The sequence below is a fragment of the Mauremys mutica genome, chromosome 4 (genome assembly GCF_020497125.1).
Source record: "Mauremys mutica isolate MM-2020 ecotype Southern chromosome 4, ASM2049712v1, whole genome shotgun sequence".
In the NCBI taxonomy this organism is placed as follows: domain Eukaryota; kingdom Metazoa; phylum Chordata; order Testudines; family Geoemydidae; genus Mauremys; species Mauremys mutica.
The window spans coordinates 47259718-47284427 of record NC_059075.1 but is presented as its reverse complement, the minus strand read 5'-3'; the positions used below and the strand labels follow the sequence as shown (position 1 = coordinate 47284427).

The following is a 24710-nucleotide window of genomic DNA, read 5'->3' as shown; positions in this document are numbered from 1 at the left end:
TGTTTGCTGTGTCTGGTGTGGATAATATTCTTGGGTGGTGATTTTTTTAAAACAAACACATGTGACTATACCATAACAAGATCAGCAACTTGCCCCCAGGACTGTCTTCTTGTGATACACGTAGAGTAGGAAGGAGAGCCATTTTCATTGTGTGGGTTTAATTAGCACTTTGCTAACCCTTCCTAGAAGCCTGTCTGCATGTCCCATTAAATCTAGTTTGCAGGCCATAAAAGGGATCACTGTAAATTGGAAGAGGCCGAACAGTGAGGGAAAGGCTGTCTTCGCTCGTGAGATAGGTGTCAGGGGGATCTGCCAGTACCCCCTGGTCAAGTCCGGGGTGTAGATAAATTCTACGTGGCCTAGTCTCACCAGTAACTCATCCACCCGTAGTATGGGATAGGCATCAAAGCAGGAGATGGCATTCACTTTACAGAAGTCGATGCAAAATCTGTACCTCTGCAGGCTTTTATACCTGACTTCCAGTTGGAGCATGCCCAGCAGAGCCTCAGGGGCGGGGCTTCCTCCCCGAGGAGGGAAGGGTTAACCCCCTTGGTACCAGTGCGAGGCCGATCTGCCCTGTAACAGTACCACAGATACCTCTGTGGGATTATAGCCATGCAAGTCATCGATCAGAGTGCAGCATCAGAATTTCATAGCTATAGGGCATGAAGCAAAAAGCGGAGTCTCGTGAACAGTGGAACATATGGGGATGTTTTCAAAAGCAATGGATGCCTTAAAGGAAATCTGAGACTGGAAGTAGACCCAGAATGGAACCTAAGTGCTTATCAAGAAGGAAAATTCCAGTGGCATTATGTATACTGGTATGCAAGGAGCTTGAGAATATTATAGCACCTGTAGAGGCCAGTACAGTCTGGGTAAGCAGAATGGTGTTGGTAAAGAAACCATCAGGCAAATTATGCATCTGCATAGACTCAGAGCCACTGAGGCATTGAAAAGATGTCACTATCAACTGCCCACAATTGATGACTTCTTGCCAGAACTCTCCAAAGCCAGAATTTGTATTGTCTGTGACATGAGACATGGCTTTTGGCACATAAGCCTGGATAAAGAATCCAGCATGGTGACAACCTTTGCAACATCATTTGATCACTACAGATGGCTGTGAATGCCTGTGGGCATAGGCCCAGCACCATAGGTGTTCCAAGGAAGACTCACCCAAGTGTTGGAAAAACTGTCTGGGGTGAAAATAATTGCAGATGACATTCTCATTGTTGAAGGGTGCAATGATACAGAAGCTGAACAAGACCATGACAGAAAACTACAAGCTTTTCTACAGCAATGCAGGGACAACAACATAAAACTCAACCCAAAAAAGTATGATTCAAACAGTGTAAGGTCACACTGGACATCTGCTCACAGTAAAGGGACAGAAAGCAGATCCCAACAAGATCATGCCAGCTCCAGTGGATGAGAATGGAGTACAACATTTCATAGGGATGATAAATTTTCTGTCCTCACCTACTTGCTATAGCAAAACCCACAAGTCAGCTCAGAAGGCAGGATGTTAGTGGGACTGGGCAGGTTCCCAACAGCAAGCATTTGACACTGACAAAAATGACAATGAATGCCCTGGTCCTGAAGTACTACTAGCCAGGAGAGCCACTGACATAGGGGTGCATCAGAGGAAGGACTGGGTGTGTAGCTCTTCTGAAGGAGCAACCAGTCACTTAAGCCAGAAAAGCCCTGTCAGAGACTGAAGAGGGGTATCCCCACATAGAAAAAGACTTTCTGGTTGTGGCATTTGCAGTGAAGAGAGTCCATTGGTACACCTATGGCCACCCAGTAATAGTGCAATCAAACTACACACTCTTTCAGATAATCACTGCAAAGCCCCTCCTTAGTGCTCCAATGAGATCACAGCTTGTGTTGAGGCACCTCTAGCACTACTAGGCAGAGATCAGATATTGTCCAGGATGATTACTGGTGTTATTGTTGTGAGCAGTCCAGAAGAGGTGAGTTTTCAGGAGGAACTTAAATGAGTTGAGGATACGCATTTGGCAGACCAGAGCAGGGAGGACATTCAGTGCATAGGCACCAGCAGAGTTGCTTATGGGAAGGCAGGACAAATGTTGTGTCAAAGTTAGTGTCGTTAGTTTAGTAGAGGAGGCAAAAGGGTGACACAATAAGAGATTATATTGGATAAATACAGGAGATGGAGTTCTACGGGGTCTTGAAAGCAAAGGTGAGAGATGTTTTGTTGAAATATTTCCCTTGGTTTTAGATTGCTGAGTCTTGCTGGAGGGTAGTGGACACAAGTTGGTGGATCCATTACAAGCAATTCCATGACAGTAGTGCAGATTGCAATCAGACCCATCAGCAGCTCCATACTCTTTCTGGGCAGCTTGCTAGCAATGTGCTGATTGTGAGGGCAGAGCATACCTACTTTAATCAAGATAATATATGTCATCACTCTTGGTTTCTTTTTTACAATATTAAGAGAGAGAGAGAAGGGAAAAAGGATGGCTCAGCTAATCAGTAATGGGATACATGGACTTTCACTTCTAGGTCACTGATTCAAGTCCACAACAAATCAAAAGTAGAGCGGATTGGGAATTTTTTCAACAAAATGTTTTTCCATCAGAAAATGCCAATTCAAAAATACTTATGCAAACAAATTTCAGTCTATGACTAGCTTGCTTTAGCTATTCACTGTTAGTTATGTGATTTGGTCATCTAAGTCATATGATATTGTTTTAGACTGGATCGCAAACTTTCTAAACAGGAGAATAATTAAATAATATAAACAAATAGTGAAATTAGATTCTTTTTTCTTTTCCCTTCCTGAGCTGAACCTTCATAGGAAATGGAAAAGGGTATCAGATTTCTTCATCACTGAGTCATTCATGGTTGGTGATGTGGTAAACATCATCTACAGAAGTACTTGAGTGTGGATAATAATGATTTAAACTTCAGCCTCATTTGTCTAAATGCATGGGAAGGTTTCAACATATACATTTCAAAGCAAAAGCGTCGTCATGCTGCCTGCCAAGAAAAAAAGGGGGGAGGGAGAGTACATAGGAAATCCACACTATAAACAATGAGGTTAGTGAGAAGGAAAGGAATTATTTTCCTAAATCAAACAACTCCGTATTATAGACAGAGTAGATTGCCTTTATATTGCTTTTATAGCAGTGGGTCTCAAACTTTTTTTACTGGTGATCCCTTTCACACAGCAAGCCTCTGAGTGTGACTCCCCTAATAAATTAAACACACTTTTTATATACACCTCTACCTCGGTATAACACTGTCCTTGGGAGCCAAAAAATCGCACCACGTTATAGGTGAAACCATGTTATATTGAATTTGCTTTGATCCATCGGAGTGTTAATTTTAATTCATCTATAACGGAACCTTGTTATAGAGGATCTAGAATTATCAGTTATTATTGGTGCATGCCTCAGAGATATCATCACTTTACACAGCCAACAAATGAGAGACAGTTGTAATATAAGTCTCTCTGATCTTTGAAAAAACAAAAGTTATTCCCCAATCCTACCTGTCATTCAGGTTCACAACCTTGGGATTATGTTTAAACTTCCCTTTCCTTCTCTTCTCACAACTGGCTCCTGCAAACCCTTGTTGTTTCCCCCTCATCTTGCTAAAATCTTCCACTTTCCCTTAGTCACCATTGAATCAGACCATGGCTCTATCCTGCCGGGACTATTCTTTCATCCTGGTGTCAGGCATCCCCAACTCTCCCCTCTTCATTCTGATCATCATGCAGCAGGTACAATTTTCTTCTGTTGCTACTTGGGCCACTTGACACTCTCCCCATCCCCACTCTCAATTCCCCGCACTGGCTCCCACACTCCATGTAAAATTCAGACTCCTTGTCCTCATTTTTAGGGTTCTGCACTGCTCTGTTTACATCTCATGTTGCGCCCCATCTTGTCTGCTGCCCACTCTTTTTCACCTGCTGCTCCTGTCTTCCTCATCCCACTCTCACCTTCATGCCCTCTCTCATGCTGCTTTCTGCACCTGGTACAAGGTGCCCATTCCGGTACATCAAGCATCCTCATTCTCCTCTTCCAGCGCACTCATGAAAACAATCCTGTTGTTCCTTGCTTTGCGCCGGTATGGGTTCTTCAAGAGTTCATACTCCTTTCCCCCTGCCAGTCTCAGTCTCTATTAAAAGTGTCAGAAATTACATGATACTCTGTCTAATATGATCCATATTAATTTTATTTTATTTATGTCCCTCCTTTCCCTACTCTGTGTTTCATATCTAAATTAAAGCTGTATGCTACTTGAGACTGAATCTGTTTATTAGTTTCTCTAAAGCACCATGCAAAGTGGTGGGATTGTGTAACTGTTTGTTATTAATAGTAAGAATAACTTCAACATCCCTGGTCCTCCATGGATCAGAGTTTAGGATGCAAGCTTTGTACTTCACACTGTTTCTATCTCTCTGATATTTATAGAACACCAATCAATATATTTTCTAACCTCCCCAGATGGGATGTGTCAGCCCAAGGAACAAGAAACAAAACTGAACCTCTGTCTCTACATGTCTGCACAAAGCATAAGGACTAAGTTACTGAGTCATCCCAAGCTACTAGCATTGGAGTCAGTTTCTACTATCTTTGTACGAGAGGTAGTAGAAGGGATAGTAAATTAAAATAAATATGCACAATAAGACAAAAGTTATGAGACAAAGTACCACCATTCAAGTCTTCCTGAAATTAAATCTAGTTACAATGAAATTTAATTACTTAATTCATGTGCTGGCTTACTTAAAAAAAAATTAAAAAAATAGAGTCCAGGGATGAAAATAGCTTCATAAATCCATTAAAGTAATTATAATACTTTTGATACGCATAGTAGCTTTCATATGATCAAAAAGAGCAGGTAATGATCCCTCAAACAAGCAATAGCCTAAGTTCCATTTCTTAAAAAGAAATTCACACAGACTACTACAAATTTCAAAATCCAATGATGAATGTATTTCTTATTTGAACCAACTGAAAAATAGTTTCAGAAAAAACGGAAATTTCAGTTTTCATTTTGAAGGGATTGAATGGCCACATTTTTCAAGATTTGTATCAAAAACATTATTGAAATAGTTATCACTTTTTGTTTGTGCTTTTGGCAAACAAAAATTTGATAACCATTTCAATAATGTTTTCAACTATATTTTGAACAAATTTATGCAAAATTTAACAATTTTTCACAAAAAATGTTGACAACTTTTTGTGGAAAATTTTGTTTTTGAAGAAAGGCCATTTAATGATTTTAAAAAAACATTTTGGTACAAATGCCCACCAGTTTAAATGTGGGGAATTATCTGATAATTTTGGCTACAATTCAGTAAATATTTCCAAGCTATGGTTCCCTTCAGGCACTGGATTCATTATACCAAGTTTCTTGACTGTCTATCACTTTTGACCTGGTAATTATTTATTATTTTTGTTACCTTAGTGACTAGATTCCCTCTAGTCATAGACCAGGACCCCACTTCTATTAGGCACTATACAAACACACACCCACATGACTATGAACCTCCGTACATCCCTGGTATTATAGCCACACAATCAAATTTAGAACAAAGTGCAGATTTAGACAGCAGGTCATCTGAGGGGCTAGCACAACCGACTATGTCAGCAAGAGTATTATGCAAATTTACATTTTTCACTGCAGTTTTACACACGGCTGGTCTGTAATTAATAAGACACGGAAAGTTGTGTGTTCTGAGCTGTCATAAACAGTTAGTTAAGGGTTAAGGTGTTTTTTTGACCTGTAAAGGGTTAACAAGCAGTACCTGTGGACACCTGACCAGAGGACCAATCAGGGACAAGATAATTTCAAATCCCTGTGGAGGGAAGTTTTTTTTCTGTTCTTTGTTTTTAGAGAGTCTCTCTTGGGAATTAAGGGAGTCCAGACATCTTAATCAAGTCCTCCCAGGTTTCTGCAATAAATTCTCCTATTCAAGCTAGTGAGTATTAGCAAGGAACTAGTATTCTTATACTTTTATTTCTGTATTTTCAATTCTGTGTTTTGCTATAGAATTTCTTTAATTCTGTACTGATATTGCTTTTACTGAGAAAGAAAGGAGGGGGGATTCTCTCCAGAGATTGATAAGTTTAGACCCTGGGTATTGTTCTATCTTGGTACTACAGAGACAGTTACTTTCTTTTTATTCTTTAATAAATCTTTTCTGTTAAGGACTTGGTTGATCTTTCCTTGGGTAAATTCTCAGGGAAAGGGGAGGAGGGAAAAAGAAGGCATCCCTCTGTAGTTGGATCCCGGTATCTCTCCTAGGAAAAGGGAGGGGGGAGGAAGCAGGGGGGGATGGTTTATTTCTCCTAGGTGTAAGAACTCCATGGATTTGGGGCTCTTGGGATCCCCAAGGATTTTGGGGAAGGACTGTGTCCCAATACACGTACATTATTGGGTGGTGGCAGCTTTTACCAGATCTAAACTAGGATTTTAGTTTAGGGGAGTCAATGCAGGTCCCCATTTTGGAACCCAACAGCTCTAAGTGGGGGTGAGACCTATGACATGGTGGGCAGCGGTGACGGATTTTTCTGAACCAGAGAGCCATTGCTATTCTCTTCTCCTAAAGCAGGACTGCAGGTTAGGAGGGAAAAATACCCCGAAGGCAAACAGACAAGGTTTTTCTAACAAAGGATTGTTAGAAGGAGTTTTCAGCTGGGCTAAGCTGAAAAGAGCTATTCTCTTCTTCTAGAGCAGGAAAGCAACCTGAGAGAAGAGGCGGGGTTAGAAGTATTCAGTTTCTGGCAAGGTTTTGCTAGAAGGAGATTTTCAGCTACGTTGGCTGGAGGGAATGAGGGTTTTCTGGCAAGGCTTTGTTAAAGGAGACCCCATACTGAGAGCTACTTAGCAAGGGCGAGAGACACTGGTTAAACCGGTTTGTCTTACTCTTGGGTGGAGGGGGAAAAAAATTTTTTTTCTTTCTCGGTCAAAAGCACAGTCAGTGGCTGTGAACAGTCACTCCCGCAGAACACAATTTGCAAAACAAAAGATTTGATTTCTCTTTGTTTAGTCAATGATAGACAGGGTTAGGAACTGAAGCAAGCCACCCAGAAAATTCACTGACTGCAGAGGGGTGTGGCCAACACCAGAAAACAGAAACAATGAGTGCCAAGGACACATCTAAACTGGAAACAAGACAAAGAGAACTGCAGTTAAAAGAACAGGAATTACAGATAAAAGTCAAGGAGATGGGATTAAAAGAAAAAGCCAAAGAGGCTGACCACAAGAGGGAGCTGGAGAAACAAGAGGTTGACCTCAAAAGGGAGCTGGAGAAACAAGAGGCTGACCACAGGAGGGCGCTGGAGCTCCAGAGGGAGGCCCACCAGCAGGCTCTGGAATTAGAAAAGGCTAAGCAGAATGATCCAACCAATCCAAACCCTCTTCCACCTACTGATCATTCTGCTCGGAAAAAATTCCCCACCTACAGGACAGGTGATGACGTTGAGGCCTTCTTAGAAAACTTTGAAAGGGCCTGCATTGGGTACAGGATCCCTGAAAACCAGTACATGGTAGAGCTGCGGTCACAGCTCTGCGGAGACTTATCACAGGTGGCAGCTGAAATGCCTAAGGACAAAATGAACGACTATAAACTGTTCCTAACCAAGGCCAGATACAGAATGGGCATAACCCCTGATCACGCCCGTCAGCGTTTCAGAGCCCAGAAATGGAAACCAGAGGTGTCATTTCCAAAACACGCCTACTATATTGAAAAGCAGTATTTTTCCTGGTTGTCAGGAGCCAATGTTAACACCATGGACGAACTAAACCTCCTGATACTGATGGAGCAATTCTTGGATGGTGTTCCTGAGAACATTCGACGCTACATACAAGATGGAAAATCAAAAACTCTCACTGAGGCAGGGGAGATTGGAGCCAAATGGATGGCAGTGGCAGAAACCACGAAAGCTACTGTCAAGGGGAGCGAATCCCACAGGGTACACACCGACACTAAACCCTACCATCAAGGGCCAATCAAGCCCACACCCACAACCCAAGGACAGCCGCAAACTACCTATTCTTCTACCTCACCAGTCTCCAGTAATCCACCTCGGACCAGTGACCCGTCAGCTGGGCGATGTTTTAAATGTAATGAACTGGGACATATAAAGGCCAAATGCCCCAAGAACCTAAATCGAGTACAGTCCATTACCCCAGCATCACACCAAGGATCCCTAGGCCCAGATATCTCTCAAATACCCCCGAACCGCAGGGAAACCTTGAGAGTGGACAGGAGGAAGATTACTGCGTGGAGAGACACTGCGGCAAGCGTGTCAGTTATCCACCAGTCCTTAGTCGACCCAAAATTCATCAACCCAGAGGTCAAAATCAAAATTTCTCCATTCATGTCAAAATCGGTAAGCTTACCTACAGCTGAATTGCCTGTCCGGTACAAGGGCTGGTCAGGAAAGTGGACTTTTGCTGTCTATGACAATTATTCCATCCCCATGCTACTGGGGGAAGACTTGGCCAACCATGTGCAGCTGGCCAAGAGGGGGGGAGTGGTCACCCGCAGCCAGGCCAAACGAGCTTCCACTCCCATCCCTGTTTCTGAGCCATCCACCAAGACCCCGTCTGTGTTACCAGAGGCCCAGACAGAGGTGGTGGAACCGGATCTCATGCCAACAACTACAGCAGCCATAATACATCCAGTCCCAGGACCGGAACTGGAAAAGCAACCAACGGCAGAACCATTGCCAGCACTGACCCCAGCGCATCCAACTCCACCGCCAGAGGGCGCCAACGGGCCTGAACTGGCAGAAGCAGCAGACAACCCTACCCAAGAGGCTCAGCCGGAGCCTGGAATAACACCTAGTGCACCAGCGGAGAGCGGTCCACAGTCAACGGAAACAACCTCATCACCTACATCGCTTCCAGAGGGATCAAGCCCAAGTCCACAGTCTTCGGAGGAACTGGTGTCTCCAGCCTCAAGGGAACAGTTCCAGACTGAGCAGGAAGCCGATGACAGCCTTAAGAAAGCTTGGGCGGCAGCACAGAGCAACCCACCGCCTCTCAGCTCTTCTAACCGATCCCGGTTTGTTGTAGAACAAGGACTTTTATATAAGGAGCTTCTTTCTGGTGGACACCAGGAAGGCTGGCATCCTCACAAACGGTTGGTGGTTCCAACTAAGTACCAGGAAAAGCTCTTAAGCTTAGCCCATGATCATCCCAGTGGCCATTCTGGGGTGAACAGAAGCAAGGACAGGTTGGGAAGGTCCTTCCACTGGGAGGGGATGGGCAAGGACGTTGCCAAGTATGTCCAGTCTTGTGAGGTATGCCAAAAGGTAGGAAAGCCTCAGGACCAGGTCAAGGCCCCTCTCCAGCCACTTCCCATAATTGAGGTCCCATTTCAGCGAGTAGCTGTGGATATTATGGGTCCTTTCCCAAAGAAGACCCCCAGAGGAAAGCAGTACATACTGACTTTTGTGGACTTTGCTACCAGATGGCCGGAAGCAGTAGCTCTAGGCAACACCAGGGCTAAAACTGTGTGCCAGGCCTTAACTGACATTTTTACCAGGGTAGGTTGGCCCTCCGACATTCTTACAGATTCGGGAACAAATTTCCTATCAGGCACCATGAAAGACCTGTGGGAAGCTCATGGGGTGCATCATTTGGTTGCCACCCCATACCACCACCAAACCAATGGCCTGGTGGAGAGGTTTAATGGAACTTTGGGGGCCATGATCCGTAAATTCGTAAATGAACATTCCAATAATTGGGATCTAGTGTTGCAGCAGTTGCTGTTTGCCTACAGGGCTGTACCACATCCCAGTTTAGGAGTCTCACCATTCGAGCTTGTGTATGGCCATGAGGTTAAGGGGCGATTACAGTTGGTGAAGCAACAATGGGAGGGGTTTACGCCTTCTCCAGGAACTAACATTCTGGACTTTGTAAGCAACCTACAAAACACCCTCCGACACTCTTTGGCCCTTAGAATCATAGAATCTCAGGGTTGGAAGGGACCTCAGGAGGTCATCTAGTCCAACCCCCTGCTCAAAACAGGACCAAACCCAACTAAATCATCCCAGCCAGGGCTTTTTCAAGCCTGACCTTAAAAACCTCTAAGGAAGGAGATTCCACTACCTCCCTAGGTAACACATTCCAGTTCTTCACCACCCTACTAGTGAAAAAGTTTTTCCTAATATCCAACCTAAACCTCCCCCTCTGCAACTTGAGACCATTACTCCTTGTTCTGTCATCTTCTACAACTGAGAACAGTCTAGATCCATCCTCTTTGGAACCCCCTTTCAGGTAGTTGAAAGCAGCTAACAAATCCCCCCTCATTCTTCTCTTCTGCAGACTAAACAATCCCAGTTCCCTCAGACTCTCCTCATAAGTCATGTGCTCCAGCCCCCTAATCATTTTTGTTGCCCTCCGCTGGACTCTCTCCAATTTATCCACATCCTTCTTGTAGTGTGGGGCCCCAAACTGGACTTAGTACTCCAAATGAGGCCTCACCAGTGCTGAGTAGAGGGGAATGATCACATCCCTTGATCTGCTGGAAATGCCCCTACTTATACAACCCAAAATGCCATTAGCCTTCTTGGCAACAAGGGCACACTGTTGACTCATATTCAGCTTTTCGTCCACCGTAACCCCTAGGTCCTTTTCTGCAGAACTGCTGCCCAGCCATTCGGTCCCTAGTCTGTAGCAGTGCATGGGATTCTTCCGTCCTAAGTGCAGGACTCTGCATTTGTCCTTGTTGAACCTCATCATATTTCTTTTGGACCAATCCTCTAATTTGTCTAGATCCCTCTGTATCCTAGCCCTACCCTCCAGCGTATCAACCACTCCTCCCAGTTTAGTGTCATCTGCAAACTTGCTAAGGGTGCAGTCCACACCATCCTCCAGATCGTTAATGAAGATATTGAATAAAACCGGCCCCAGCACCGACCCTTGGGGCACTACACTTGATACCGGCTGCCAACTAGACATGGAACCATTGATCACTACCCGTTGAGCCCGACCATCTAGCCAGTTTTCTATCCACCTTACCGTCCATTCATCCAGCCCATACTTCTTTAACTTGCTGGCAAGAATACTGTGGGAGACTGTATCAAAAGCTTTGCTAAAGTCCAGAAATAGTACATCCACTGCTTTCCCCTCATCCACAGAGCCGGTTATCTCATCATAGAAGGCAATTAGGTTAGTCAGGCATGACTTGCCCTTGGTGAATCCATGCTGACTGTTCCTGATCACTTTCCCCTCCTTTAAGTGGTTCAGGATTGATTCCTTGAGGACCTGTTCCATGATTTTTCCAGGGACTGAGGTGAGACTGACTGGCCTGTAGTTCCCTGGATCTTCCTTCTTCCCTTTTTTAAAGATGGGCACTACATTAGCTTTTTTCCAGTCATCCGGGACCTCCCCCGATTGCCATGATTTTTCAAAGATAATGGCCAATGGCTCTGCAATCTCATCGGCCAACTCCTTTAGCACCCTCGGATGCAGCGCATCTGGCCCCATGGACTTGTGCTCGTCCAGCTTTCCTAAATAGCCCCGAACTACTTCTTTCTCCACAGAGAGCTGGTCACCTCCTCCCCATACCGTGCTGCAGAGTGCAGCTGTCTGGGAGCTGACCTTGTCTGTGAAGACAGAGGCAAAAAAAGCATTGAGTACACTAGCTTTCTCCACATCTTCTGTCACTAGGTTCCCTCCCTCATTCAGCAAGGGGCCCACACTTTCCTTGACTTTCTTCCTGTTGCTAACATACCTAAAGAAACCCTTCTTGTTACTCCTAACATCTCCGGCTAGCAACAACTCCAAGTGTGATTTGGCCTTCCTGATTTCACACCTGCATGCCTGAACAATACTTTTATACTCCTCCCTGGTTATTTGTCCAATCTTCCACTTCTTGTAAGCTGTTCTTTTGTGTTTAAGACGAGCAAGGATTTCACTGTTAAGCCAAGCTGGTCGCCTGCCATATTTACTTTTCTTCCTACACATTGGGATGGTTTGTTCCTGCAACCTCATTAAGGTTTCTTTGAAATACAGCCAGCTTTCCTCGACTCCTTTCCCCGTCATGTTATTCTCCCAGGGGACCTTGCCCATCAGTTCCCTGAGGGAGTCGAAGTCTGCTTTTCTGAAGTCCAGGGTCTCTGTTCTACTGCTTTCCCTTTTTCCTTGTGTCAGGATCCTGAACTCGACCATCTCATGGTCACTGCCTCCCAGGTTCCCATCCACTATTGCTTCCTCTACTATTTCTTCCGTTTGTGAGCAGCAGGTCAAGAAGAGCTTTTCCCCTAGTTGGTTCCTCCAGCACTTGCACCAGGAAATTGTCCCCTACACTTTCCAGAAACTTCCTAGATTGTCTGTGCACTGCTGTATTGCTCTCCCAGCAGATATCGGGGTGATTAAAGTCACCCATGAGAACCAGGGCCTGTGATCTAGCAACTTCTGTTAGTTGCTGGAAGAAAGCCTCGTCCACCTCATCCCCCTGGTCCGGTGGTCTGTAGCAGACTCCCACCATGACATTACCCTTGTTGTTCATACTTCTAAATTTAATCCAGAGACACTCAGGTTTTTCTGCAGTTTCATACTGGAGCTCTGAGCAGTCATACTGCTCTCTTACGTACAACGCAACTCCCCCACCTTTTCTGCCCTGCCTGTCCTTCCTGAACAGTTTATATCCTTGCTAAAGAGAACCTAAAGGATGCTCAAGCAGAGCAAAAGGTCTGGTATGATAGACATACCAGAGAGCGTTCCTTCAAGGTAGGAGACCAGGTCATGGTCTTGAAGGCGCTACAGGCCCATAAGATGGAAGCGTCATGGGAAGGACCATTCACGGTCCAGGAGCGCCTGGGAGCTGTTAACTACCTCATAGCATTTCCTAATTCCTCCTTAAAACCTAAAGCGTACCATGTTAACTCTTTAAAACCCTTTTACCCCAGAGAATTACAGGTCTGTCAGTTTACAGCCCAGGGAGGAGATGACGCTGAGTGGCCTGAAGGTGTCTACTACGAAGGAAAAAGAAATGGTGGTGTGGAAGAGGTGACCCTCTCCACAACCCTGGAACATCTACAGCGGCAACAGATCAAGGAGCTGTGCACTCACTTCGGCCCTTTGTTCTCAGCCAACCCAGGACGGACTGAGCAAACATACCACACCATTGACACAGGTAATGCTCACCCGATTAGAACCCCACCCTACTGGGTGTCACCTCATGCCCAAGTTGCTATTAAACAGGAGATTGAAAACACGCTGGAAATGGGTATCATCCGCCCCTCTACCAGTGCATGGGCATCTCCAGTGGTTCTAGTTCCCAAACCAGATGGGGAAATACGCTTTTGTGTGGACTACCGAAACCTAAATGCTGTAACTCGCCCCGACAACTACCCAATGCCGCGCACCGATGAGCTATTGGAGAAACTGGGACGTGCCCAGTACATCTCTACATTAGATTTAACCAAGGGGTACTGGCAAGTACCACTAGATGAACCCGCCAAAGAAAAATCTGCGTTCATCACCCATGCAGGGGTGTATGAATTTAATCTGCTTCTGTTCGGACTGCGGAATGCACCCGCCACCTTCCAAAGGCTGGTAGATGGTCTATTAGCAGGATTGGGAGAATGTGCAGTTGCCTACCTCGATGATGTGGCCATTTTTTCTGATTCATGGCCCGAACACCTAGAACACCTGAAAACGGTCTTTGAGCACATCAGGCAGGCAGGACTAACTGTTAAGGCCAAAAAGTGTCAAATAGGCCAATACAGAGTGACTTACCTAGGGCACCAGGTGGGTCGAGGAACCATAAACCCCCTACAGGCCAAGGTGGAGGCTATCCAGCAGTGGCCTGTCCCACGGTCAAAGAAACAGGTCCAATCCTTCTTAGGCTTGGCTGGATATTACAGGCGATTTGTACCACACTACAGCCAAATCGCTGCCCCACTAACTGATCTGACCAGAAAAACACAGCCAAATGCAGTTAAGTGGACTGATGAGTGTCAAAAAGCCTTTACCCAGCTTAAGGCAACACTCATGTCTGACCATGTGTTAAGGGCCCCGGACTTTGACAAACCCTTCCTAGTAACCACCGATGCATCAGAACGTGGGGTAGGAGCAGTTCTAATGCAGGAAGGACCGGATCACAACTTCCATCCTGTCGTGTTTCTCAGCAAGAAACTGTCTGAGAGGGAAAGCCACTGGTCCATCAGTGAGAAAGAATGTTATGCCATTGTGTATGCCCTGGAAAAGCTACGCCCATACGTTTGGGGACGGCGGTTCCAGCTACAAACTGACCATGCTGCGCTAAAGTGGCTTCATACTAACAAACAAAAAACTTCTCCGATGGAGTTTAGCTCTCCAAGACTTTGATTTTGAAATTCAACACATTTCAGGAGCTTCCAACAAAGTTGCTGATGCACTCTCTCGTGAAAGTTTCCCAGAATCAAGTGGTTAAAAAGTGTTCTTGACATTTTACATGCTTAGTAGTGAATGTAATACTGCATGTGTTTTATTAATCTGTTTATTTTACAGTTCTAGGAGGAAATCACCGCCAGTGGTTCCCACTGTTGGCGATTTGGGGGGCGTGTCATAAACAGTTAGTTGAGGGTTAAGGTTTTTTTTCGACCTGTAAAGGGTTAACAAGCAGTACCTGTGGACACCTGACCAGAGGACCAATCAGGGACAAGATAATTTCAAATCCCTGTGGAGGGAAGTTTTTTTTTTCTGTTCTTTGTTTTTAGAGAGTCTCTCTTGGGAATTAAGGGAGTCCAGACATCTTAATCAAGTCCTCCCAGGTTTCTGCAATAAATTCTCCTATTCAAGCTAGTGGGTATTAGCAAGGAACTAGTATTCTTATACTTTTATTTCTGTATTTGCAATTCTGTGTTTTGCTATAGAATTTCTTTAATTCTGTACTGTTATTGCTTTTACTGAGAAAGAAAGGAGGGGGGATTCTCTCCAGAGATTGATAAGTTTAGACCCTGGGTATTGTTCTATCTTGGTACTACAGAGACAGTTACTTTCTTTTTATTCTTTAATAAATCTTTTCTGTTAAGGACTTGGTTGATCTTTCCTTGGGTAAATTCTCAGGGAAAGGGGAGGAGGGAAAAGGAAGGCATCCCTCTGTAGTTGGATCCCGGTATCTCTCCTAGGAAAAGGGAGGGGGGAAGAAGCAGGGGGGAATGGTTTATTTCTCCTAGGTGTAAGAACTCCATGGATTTGGGGCTCTTGGGATCCCCAAGGATTTTGGGGAAGGACTGTGTCCCAATACACGTACATTATTGGGTGGTGGCAGCTTTTACCAGATCTAAACTAGGATTTTAGTTTAGGGGAGTCAATGCGGGTCCCCATTTTGGAACCCAACAGCTCTAAGTGGGGGTGAGACCTATGACATGAGCCATCAATCTTGTGCTTATGGAAAACAGATTAAGCTAGAATAATGGGGGGAGGTGGCTTCACAAGCTGTCGATGGAAAAGTAATAGCTATCCACTAAGGAAGAAGCAGACAGACAATTCTGACTCTGGGATTTTTTTAAAATCACCAAAAAATGATCCTAAATGGCCCCAAATCACACAGGAAATACTCCTAAACAGGAAGTACCCTTAAATTGTAAAAAAGGGACAAGAACAAACAACTTCAGGCTGATTTATTGTCCAGAGAACCTTCTAGTTCTCAAGTGATAACAACTCCTCTTCTAGGCCTCTTCTCCATTAGTAGATATTGGGATGATCTTTAGTAACAGAACCAACACATTAAAAAAAAGATAGGCATGTTAAGAGTTTATTTATATTGTGTGAGGTTAATAACAAAAATTATAGTTGGTTTATGGACCAATACCACTTAGTTTCTAAAACTGAAGAAATAAGAATTAAAAAAAACAAAAAAAACAAAAACACCCTTCCGTTGTTTACATTAAACATTCCCAAAGCAGTCTGATCAAAAGTTACTGTGGGGACAGAGCAATATGGCATGTGCCCTTGTGAAGGTTAGTGAATGGCAACAAAGGAAAAAAAAGAGACTCCTCAGTTAACCCATAAGACAAATGTGAGCCAACAACACAGTTCAAAACAAAACCACCCTTTTGGTGTTGCCATCACAAATATGCAGAAAATAAGGCTTGAGGGCTGTTCCCTGAGCAGTGTCTTTTCTTAGCTCCTTGATGTTTAGGGTGTGCCAATAACAGATCTACTATGCAATCTCAAATTCAGCTGTTTGTGCCTCATACAGTTATCAGACTAGCCTAAAAGAAGTATCAAGGGGTTCCAGAGAATGATTTTTACTGCCCTGCTCTACAAGAATGATTGTTGACCTAATGTGGGACTGAAACAGAGCTCTTAGTGTTTCATTGACTTCAACTGCACCATGATAATTTACACAACTTGAGGATCAGGTCCATAATGTGTTGAATCTCAACAAGTGTGTGAGATTTTTCTCTCTCTCTCGTCCCCTCTCTCTCTCTCCTCTTGCTTCTTTTCATTAGCAAGATGAAGTTCGGATCCAGGTCTGGAATATGACTCTAGGTTTTAGATTCTTGCCCTGGTCTATTCAAACATATAATCATTACACAAAGAGCAGAGAGAACAGTGATCGTTGTCTACAGATACAAAGCTTACAGTGAAGAGATGAATATAACAATCCATTCATGAGAGAATATGAAATACGTGGAAAGATGTAAAACAAGGTGGCATGGGATAAAATGAGAAGGGAAACTTTTCCCCCACATTAGGAGTTCTAAATAATGTACCAATAAATCTAGCACACCCACACTGTACTGAGAAGAGCAATGTAGTGACCCTACCTTTTAGAAATAACTAACTAATATCATGCACATGCCAGTAGTTCTGACAGCTCCACAGTAACATACACAATGACACTTCCAAATGGGGAGATCAGCACAAAGTTGCCTGTGTGTGTCCCATCTATGGAAATACAAGTACGTCATTCTACAGATTCTGTGATTTACCACTGGTGATAGTGCATAGGCTGAACCATGGCTACCATGTTATCACACAGTCCTATTAGTAAAGCTCCAACATATCATCAAGAAATGGGAGACTGACTGCCAGCTACAAAACAACAAACAGAAATGAAAAATAAACACAGTGCTTTTACATCTGTTGGTCAAAATTAAAGAGTTCATACCCTTCATACATTTGGTTAGTATTGTCTCCCTGAAATAATCATGAAAGGCTAAGATGCCTGCTTTAGTGGAAGATAAATGAGTGCAGTCAAGAAAAAGATGGCAAATGTGACAAGAAAAAATGGTATGTTCAACAGAAGGTGAATTTGTGCTTCACTACAGATGACCACAGAGAATGAAAAATGACTTCATTAATCCCATTTTAAATGTCTCTGCGAGGTTAGGGAGAAAAGCAAGCCACAACAAGTCTCCATCACATTAAACAGATCTGTCAATCCAAGGTAGGGTTCAGAGAGGTATATCCAGTCACAGCTGATGTCAGATAAATCATGATCATATCAGCTATTGCCCTATAGTAGGCTCTTTTGCCTCAGCTGAATGGCAATCAGTGGTTCTATCTTATTACAGCAAGGTCAGCATAACTTGTCAGAAAATGAAGTTAGATAAATTCACTAACTACAGTCAAAAATAGTGCTGTAAACACAGAAAACAGCGTTGCAGAATCCAAAATTCATGGTGGACTTGCTAGTGGAGACTACAGTGTAATAGCAGACTGTGCTGGTCAAGACACCTGTAGTTAAGATTACTAGAGCATTTTCATTGTATCTACCTAATTCCCACTGCTCACAATTTCCTGACATTTTCATTGCATGGGCTGAAATTGTTCAGGCCCTGGCCTCTGCCTGAAGGTAGAGATTTCTGAAAAGGTTGAGCAGATATGGTTGAATTGCTCAGAGAACAGGGAGAGTGAAAAAAATGCCAGCCCACATTACCCATTATAGGAAAATTGGGGTGACTTTCTTTTTTAAAGATATCCCTGGCACCAAACTGGCTGCGTGTAGAATGTTGATATTTGGCAGAGAAACAGCACTCACTATGGGGAAGTGCCTTCAGGGCATTCTCATTAAAGTAATTTTTAATTTAGCTGATTTACAATGTTTCGAAAGTTACTATTATGTAGGTGCAGTCGTTGAAGAAACTAATTAAAGCACTTTTTAGCAGAGGAAATAATAGGGTGGGAGGTTTTGTGGGGGGAAGAGGAGAGATTGGTATGTGGGTGGGAGTGGGAGTGGCAGGCCATGGTCTGCTCCTGTCTTCTTGCTCCACAGAAACCTGCTCAGATTCCACTGGTTGGATAACCACACTGTGCTGTTTATTAGGTTCCACTCACCAATACCTTTCCAGTCCCATGCAGCTATTTACAGTGTCCTCTGTGCTTTTCCCCAGGGCCTGAGAAGCAAAGGTTCCTTTATCTAAGAACACTGTGAGATAACTCTGCTAACTCCATTCCCCTCCCCAGCCCATGCTTCCTTCCTGTGCCCTTCTTATCAGTCTTGAGCTGATAGGCTAATTGGCTCTTTAGCTCACCCAGCCCCTGCCTCACACCTGATTAGATAATGAACTCCAATTACCCCATTCAGCCTTCCCAGGCTACCAGTAGCAGAATCACAATCCTGGACAAATCCCCATGGTAAGAGGGACACAGTCCACTCTTGCCTTCTTGCCAGGGCCGTCCTTACCCATACGCAAAGTATGCAGCTGCTGGGCAGGGGGTGCGTAGGGCACCAAAATGGCTAGGGTTGGGATGGCTCTGACCAACACCCTTGTCCCCCCAACTCTGCCCATGGGCTCAGGGCTTCTGCCCGTGGGGAGCGCTGGGACTCGGGGCTTCAGTCAACCATTTGGCTCCCAGCTTTAGCTGGTGGGGAGGGCTCCCAGCTTCTGGGGAGGGGCCCTCCGACTTCAGCCCCACAAGGGGGAGCTACGACTCCCCGCTTCAGCCTCACAGGGGGCACCAGGGCTCCGGGCACTGGGTTTCTGACGTGAACCACTGCTTTAGCTCCCCCCACCCCCAGCTGATTAGATAATTAATTTGAATTACCTCAATCAGCCTTGGGGGAGGAGAGGGAACTAATCAGTGGCAGAGTGATCAGAATGCAGCCTTACCTGTTAACTCAGGGAAAGAGTCTTGGGAGAGAGAAGAAACATTGCTGGGATATCTGGGAAGTAGGAGAGAGTTAAGATTTCACACAGACAGAAGTCAGGATGGAAGAAAAAGAGACTGAGGGATTGGGGGGGGGGCGGTATGATGGAAACTAGGTACAGGATGCTGTCTCAAGACTGCTGGTGAAGCTAGGGTGACCAGATGTCCTGATTTTATAGGGACAGTCCCGATTTTTGATACTTGCTGTCTGGTCACCCTAGGTGAAGCACTTTTTGGAAGCTGAAGATTTCACTATAGCCTCCATAGGCGAGAAAAAATGAGATCACAGTGCAGGGAGAGTGTAGGAGAGACTGAAATGTGAAAAAGAATTTGTGAAGTTGGAAACGTTGAGTTGTGGATGCTCTTGCAGCACTTCAGGGAGGTATCCCTACTCCCAACAACTCTGTGGGCACTGCACTAGGCCCTAGTGTTAGTCCCTGCAAGGCATGTGCCAGTCCTCTTTCCTATTGTGCAATAAGGAAGACTTCACCCTCTCTATGTATATATGATGCACCCGTCAGCACAGTGCCTGAATGAAATAGCACACTATTTCAACACACCACTTGTGTCAATCTACAGTAATACAATGCAGTTCTCCCTATCATGCAACTCTGGTTAAACCTTACAAGCCCAAGTTCCTCATATTTTTATTTCTTTTCCTGTTTGAATGGCTACACAAAATGTGCATTTAACAAACTTTTTTTTTGGTCCAATTTCACTAAGTTTGACCAAGAGATATTTGCATTAAAATTCACTGGTGTTTTCTACCCCAAAACAGCTTAAGAAATCAGCAAATGAAAATAGCCTCTATTTCCAGGCAGGCTATATGATATAATATATAGAATACAATATTAAAGTCTGTCAAGATTTATATAGCAAGAACAATTAATACCTGACAAAAAAGACTCTAACCATCCCAATCCCCAAAGTCATTACAGTTGGATATTGCTACAGTTCTGATCCTATTTACGTAGAGAAGCATCAGTGTTTGAAGAAGGAATTAAAGATTGACCAGTATTTTTTCTTTTAAGTTTTCTGATAACAAAGACCAAACCATTCAAGTCGCAGATAGACAATAAAATGTAATTTTAAGGAGTAGAGAGACTAATTGTTATAACAACATATGTTGTGAAAATATATACAATAAGAGAGCATTTTAATTTAGTGTATATGTATGTTTCTTTCATTAAAAAGCAGTATCAATAAAAGATCACAGTTCAGTTCCTGGCTCTGTACAGAATTCCTGTCTGGCCTTGGACAAGTCATTTAGTCTCTTTGTGGCTCAGTTCCCCATCTGTAAAATGGTGATAACGGCACTTATCTCCCACCCTTGTTCTGTCTTTATTATGTCTATAAAATCTTTGGAGTAGGGATTAGCTCTGTGTGTTTGGACAATGCCCAGCACAATGGAGCCCTGATCTCATTTGGGGCCTGTAGGCTTTACTGTGATACAAATAATCATCACATTTTAAATCCTTTTTTACAAGTGTAACCTAGTGATTGAGGCTAAACCCTAGAAGCTGTTACTATTAAAAGGCTAGTTGTGGGCAGTGGTGGATTTAGAGTTAGTGGGGCCCTAAGCGCAGCTTCATTGTCTGGGGACCCAGCCAAGAAAAACAACACTCTCTCTTCTCCACCCCACCCCCCGTTTTTCATTCCTTTTTTCTTCACCCTCCTCCTATAGTAATAGGAAGTAAATGAAAATAAAGTGAGGTACCTTGATTGGGGTAGCTTCGACTTCAAGCTTATTAGCATATACCTCAGTTAGTTACCCTGGCATTCTTGTGGTCGAACATCTGCTGATGTTCCTCATTTAAAATATCTGAAGCTATCAATTGGCATCTTGTGGTTACCTGTCAGCAATTTTGTCATATTATTTATTACAGCATTTTATCTTGTGATATCTTATGATCTATCTAGGGTTACTCCTGTGTAGCAGCTTATGCTAAGGCCTTTTTGGCCTTAGGCCTTGATTTGCTTAGCTAAGCTATAGTCAACAGGAAATGCAGGAAATAGTCAGTCAAATGCAGAGCTTAGTTACCAGAGCAATGTAGCCATGAGTATTCTACATACAAACCTTCAGTGCAGCATTATGACAGTGCAACTGGGTCTTGATCCTGCAAGATGCTGAGTGCTCTCAGCTCCCATTGAAGCCAATGGGAAATGAGAGCACTGATCACCTCAAGGAACTGATTGGCACTTTACAGGATTGAGTCATTTGAACACACAAATTATATAATGTTGAGTTATGGTTGAGCAACCTTAACTCTGATGCCTTGATCATATAAATCCCAAAACAGTATCTGTGTTCCTCATTCACCATACTATGTTGAGAAACAGTCTGAGTATAAAAAAAGCATTCGGGGTTATTTTTATTTATTTGCACCACCTCAGGTATACATATAACACATTGCAATTGTATTGTAAATGCATTCTACATCTGTTTTCATAGTGACATTGCCCAATTCTGACTTGATATCACTTCTGCAAAATAGTTGAATATTTTTAATTATATAACATTCTTTGCACGCACAAGATTGTAAATTCTAAAATTTACAGTGATATGCCTTTAGAATTTTTTTAAACTGAATTATACCAAAAAAAGTGCAGGGGAGGGTTATCAAATGCCCTTTCTGAAGTAGCAGATTAATTTTGATTTTTTATGTGCATTCTCCTAAAATGGTATTAAAGTTCATAAATTATTTTTATATCAAATGTGATGTTCTTTTTGTGAAAGGTATTAAAATGGTTTATAAGTAAAATGGTCACGTGAGGAATTACACCACTGTAAAATATTGATCTGAAGCTCAATTTATTTCTGACCACCTTTAAAACAAAATTTCTCATATGATACATAATTTATATTCACAAGTGCTAAATATCTAATTATGTTAAAATTATAGCGCATGCACAGTAAGCTACAAAACAAAACTGAATATGCTGTAGTCTATTCTGCTTAATAGTTCACAATACTATTACATGAATCCACATATAGAGGGTCTGATTCTAATCTCACACCAATTTTATTAGCTGTTATACCAGTGTAAAACTGGTTGAAGTGGGATCAGACTCAGACCCATAATTTTCACTTGTATCACACCTTCTGTCCAGTCATCCCAAAGTGCGTTATAAATATTAAGGGTCCAATATTTGTTCTTTTGAATTGTTAAGCATGCAAAATGTATTTTGTTTGTACAATTACTGTGACTCAATCAAATCAGGTAATTAAGCACAAACTCAATCAAAACTGCACATTGGCTGCCATTATTTGATTTGCATGTACAATCACAGTAATTGCATGCAATTCTATATCTAACCATTTAAAAAAAATTAAATGGTAAGAACCTCTCTATTTTCATAATGGAAATTTGTAAGCGTCAGGCTACAGCTCAATTCTCCTGAGATCTAGTCTTGTTGCTTAACCACAAGAAGCCAAACTACAAGTTTTCCTGTTGCTCTCTTCCACTGTAGTGCTTTTGTAGTACATAGCAGAATTATTTTTATTGTGTCATTTTTATGTAAATAGACCATTCTTTCAGTTATAAGCATCTACAATATTACATAAACATGGAGACTGTTCTAGTATCTACAGACAAAACATTAGCTATATTACTGTATTTGAAAAAAATAGTATGCTACCACATAACTAAGCACATAACACAATTCAATGACAAAAAAAAAGTATGTTAACACAGAATTAAGGTTGCTTGGTGGTATATTGTCCCCGCATAGAACTTAAAGTTGAGCGAAACTCAAACTTCTGAAAACCAGGAAATGCAGAATTGTGTACTTGGTATAATTAGCAGGGCATGGGGGGGTTTATTGCAAAGGGTATTGTCAGTAGTGAGCTGGTCTATGAGAGCAGTCTAAGCACTTAGTCCCCGACCGCCACCACCCTTCTCCTCCTCTCAGGAGGAGTCTATCTCCTAAGGGGGACAGTCATCCATCTGCCATCCAGACCAGGAATCCCGAGCTGCATGCTGATTGCCTGGAGCTAGAATTCAGGATGTGACTGAGAGTCTGCTGAGACTCATCAAACCCTCAGACCACTACCCCTCCCTACTAATCCACGTGGGCACCAACGATATTGCCAAGAGTGACCTTGAGCAGATCGCTGAAAAAGGTGGCTCTGAGAAGGATAAAAGAGTTTGGGGCACAAGTGGTGTTCTCATCCATCCTCCCTGTTGAAGTAAAAGGCCCAGGCAGGGACTATTGAATCATGGAAGTTAATGTGTGACTATGAAGGTGGTGCTGGAGAGAGGGCTTTGGCTTCTTCAACAATGAGCTGATATTCCAGGAAAGAGGATTACTGTGCTAGGATGGGCTCCATCTATCAAATACTAGGAAGAGCATCTTTGGGCATTGTCTGGCTAACCTGATAAGGAGAGCTTTAAACTAGGGAGATAGTGACAAAAAACTGGCCAATGCCCATCTAGGTTTCAGTGAAGAAAATAGGAGAGGCTAATTTCTGAGTATCAGAGGGGTAGCCGTGTTAGTCTGGTTCTGTAGAAGCAGCAAAGAATCCTGTGGCACCTTATAGACTAACAGACGTTTTGCAGCATGAGCTTTCGTGGGTGAATACTTCTTCTGAAGAAGTGGGTATTCACCCACGAAAGCTCATGCTGCAAAACGTCTGTTAGTCTATAAGGTGCCACAGGATTCTTTGTAATTTCTGAGAAGGGTCTAGAAATCACAACTGCATGAAAAAGGCAAAAAGCAAAGCAATAGGGCAGTCTGCAAGATCTCTCGATGCCTGCATACAAATGCAGAGAGTATGGGGAACAAGCGGGATGAACTGGAAGTCATAGTATATGAAGAAAATTATGAATTAATTGGCATCACAGAGAGTTAGTGGGACAACTGCCATGACTGGAATACCAGCACTGAGAGAGAGAGAGAGCTTGTTCCAAAAGGATAGGGATAGGAAAAAAGGGAGGTATTTGAGCTGTATGTCAAGAATGTATACACTTGCTCTGAGGTCCAAGGGGAAATGAGCAACAAACCTACTGAGAATCTCTGGGTGAGGATAGCAAGGGGAAAGAACAGTAGCAATGTTTCGGTGTGGCTCTACTATACACCACCAAATCAGAAAGAGAAAGTGGTTGAGTCATTCTACAAGCAGATAACAAGATTAGCTAACACACATGACCTAGTATTAATGGAGGGGGGTTAACTTCCCTGTTATCTGTTGGAAGACTATTGTAGCAAAACATAATGTGTCCTGCAAATTCTTAGCATGTGTAGGGGACAACTTTCTGATTCAGAAAGTTGAGGAAACAACTTGGAGGGGGGTCACCTATTTTGGATATGGTTTTGACCAACAGGAGTGAATTAGTAGCAAATGTGAAGGTGGTCAGGAACTCGGGGGAAAGTGATCATGAGCTCATGGAATTCAACATCCTATGGAAAGGAGAACATGGGAACATCAAAGCAAGGACACTGGACTTTAAAAAGGCAGATTTCAACCAACTCAGAGAAATAGTACACAAGGTCCAGAGGTGAAAGTAAGCCGGTCCGGTCCAGCGTACTGGCAAGAGCCAGTACACCATGCTGGACTGCACCGGCTTCCACGGCGGGGACTGAAGGGGCTCTGGGCTGCCCGCAGCTGCGGGCAGCCCAGAGCCCTTTGAATC

The 24710-nt window shown here is 43.4% G+C and overlaps 1 long non-coding RNA gene across 1 annotated transcript in view; it reads right to left on the bottom strand.

Moving 5' to 3' along the window:
• Window positions 1-18386, bottom strand: part of LOC123368963 — a 62987-nt gene extending 44601 nt beyond the window's left edge. Inside the window, exon 1 of the long non-coding RNA XR_006578942.1 lies at window positions 18265-18386. This is a non-coding gene — a long non-coding RNA (uncharacterized LOC123368963). The remainder of the gene's footprint in view (window positions 1-18264) is intronic.
• Between the last annotated feature and the right edge of the window lie 6324 nt (window positions 18387-24710).